At 38.9% G+C, this 2,191-nt stretch overlaps 1 long non-coding RNA gene across 1 annotated transcript; it reads right to left on the reverse strand.

Moving 5' to 3' along the window:
- LOC141483300 (uncharacterized) lies at positions 1–275 on the reverse strand. Its single transcript, XR_012466001.1, has 2 exons — positions 173–275; positions 1–114 (listed from the first exon to the last, which is right to left on the reverse strand). It is a non-coding gene; the product is annotated as an uncharacterized lncRNA (long non-coding RNA).
- Positions 276–2,191: the final 1,916 nt, after the last annotated feature.

The raw sequence follows: 2,191 nt of genomic DNA on the forward strand, positions 1-2,191 counted from the left end.
TTTCCTTTTAAGATCTTTATTCAGAGGATATTAACAATGTAATTCAGTTACAAGTTCATTTTATTCATTTAACATCATAGTAATGGGAATCTTCCGTTCCATAGAAAACCATACCTGAAATGTATAAGAATAAATGTATGCTCCCTGACTAACTGCTTTGACCAGTACTTACGCATTCTCCTTTTGCCAATCGACGTTGGAGATCCGAAATTCCTCGCTAGGTTGAAATAGTTGTTATTGTTTGTTTCTCAGTTTTCTTCACCTATCATTTTTTTTCAGCCGTTGTCTGCCGTATTCCCTATACCTTTCCGAGAATATTTCTTGCATAGATTGTTATTCATCACTTCCAGAAGGTTTACTGACATATTAGAGCCATATCGCCTGAAAAACAATATTAGTTACCTCTGGGTTTCTGAATACTGTTTGATATTTTCGGTAAATATTCTGCATAATATGAATGCTCTAATATTTGTACTGAAAGGGAAGGTTATGGCGACTTACCTTATATGTTTCTATTCCATCGCATGAATAAGGATTGGTAAATAGTTGAAAATAGGTTGGAACAATATATTTTGTAAATATTCGTAAACAAGGTTAAGAGACAGCTGTTGGTTGACATCTGCCGAACTTTCGTAGTGTCGTTCCGTCGACTTACACCGAACTAGTTCTACAGTTGTTCACGGGTGAGGGATTGATCGGTTACTCAAGTTGTCAAGGGTTGTTTTAGGGTTGCATTGCTTTGAGAAGGAGTTTTGATGGGTCATGGACTTGTTGATGATGTATCAAGTGGCTGTGGAGGAATTGTTAGATTTATGATGTTGTGCACAGCGCCCCCTTGGTGCTTGTAGTGTAGATTGGATGCACTGTGGCAACAACTGGTTAGCTGTCAGATGTGGCATTCTCTTAGTATTTGGAAGTTAGCCTTCGGTGAGCTTGGTTCGGAGTTCAAAGGGTATCATCAGACTGATTGTAGGATATATTTGGTTGTATTTGTGCCATCCTTCACGGGGATTATTTCTACAAGTCAGGATTGTATAGTGGAAGACTGATTGGTCATTTTGGTGTGGATATTTGCAGTCGGAAACTTAAGCTCTTTTGAGGATTTGTGGTGGATACCGAACTCGTGCCAGGTGGAAGGATTTCCGAAATTAGGTATGTCTGAATCACTGTCGCATCTCTCATGTGATCTTAGCTATGATATCACTTCTTCAATTCTACAACCTTCGTTTCTCGTCTCTAGATTCATAAGAAACAGAAGGCCCTCAGTCACTCATCAAGTCCCAGCAGGACTTCCGTGCAGAACACCGCACACGAAGAATCGTATAGAAAACCCCTTGGCCAGGGTAAGAATTTTACCATTAAATGTGTTTTTGATGAGTTTAGTAATTTCTGATTCCATCGTTATATCTCAAATGAATATTAGTATTGAAGAGAGGTTTCAACACTCATTCAATTTTCTTGATTTTTACGGATCATATGGTTATACAGGGCACCCAAAAATATACTCTTGTTATCTTGCTACTTTGCTTAATGAAAATATACCAGGGGTATTGATTAGTCAAATAGTCCCTATTGAATGGGGGTTGAATCTCACCTTGTTTTTATCTGATTCTGATTGAGAATTTTCTTCCTGCTTTTTCTTCCTGCTTTTCTTCCTGTTTTTCTTCCTGCTTTTCTTCCTGTTTTTCTTCCTGCTTTTCTTCCTGTTTTTCTTCCTGTTTTTCTTCCTGTTTTTCTTCCTGTTTTTCTTCCTGTTTTTCTTCCTGTTTTTCTTCCTGTTTTTCTTCCTGCTTTTTCTTCCTGTTTTTCTTCCTGTTTTTCTTCCTGCTTTTTCTTCCTGTTTTTCTTCCTGCTTTTTTTCTTCCTGCTTTTTTTCTTCCTGCTTTTCTTCCTGCTTTTTTTTGTCTTCGTCAAGGGTTCCTGTTTTCCTTTATTTTCTTTCTGGATCTTATTTGGTGATCCATTACTGGTCCAGCTTGTCGTGCCCTACAGGGTGATCTATCTTGGTGGTGCTACAGGGTGATCCATCTCCGCCGTACTACAGGGTGATCCACCGTGCTACAGGGTGATCTATCTTGGTGGTGCTACAGGGTGATCCATCTCCGCCATACTACAGGGTAGCCTAACACCATATACCGGGTGGCCCAAAAGGAGCACGCAAGTTATAATTGATTTAATTGAATATTTGTGA

Source organism: Leptinotarsa decemlineata, unplaced genomic scaffold, assembly GCF_025532065.1.
Source record: "Leptinotarsa decemlineata unplaced genomic scaffold, Ldec_3_MD MMD2_tig00003294_RagTag_RagTag, whole genome shotgun sequence".
Taxonomy (NCBI): Eukaryota; Metazoa; Arthropoda; class Insecta; order Coleoptera; family Chrysomelidae; genus Leptinotarsa; species Leptinotarsa decemlineata.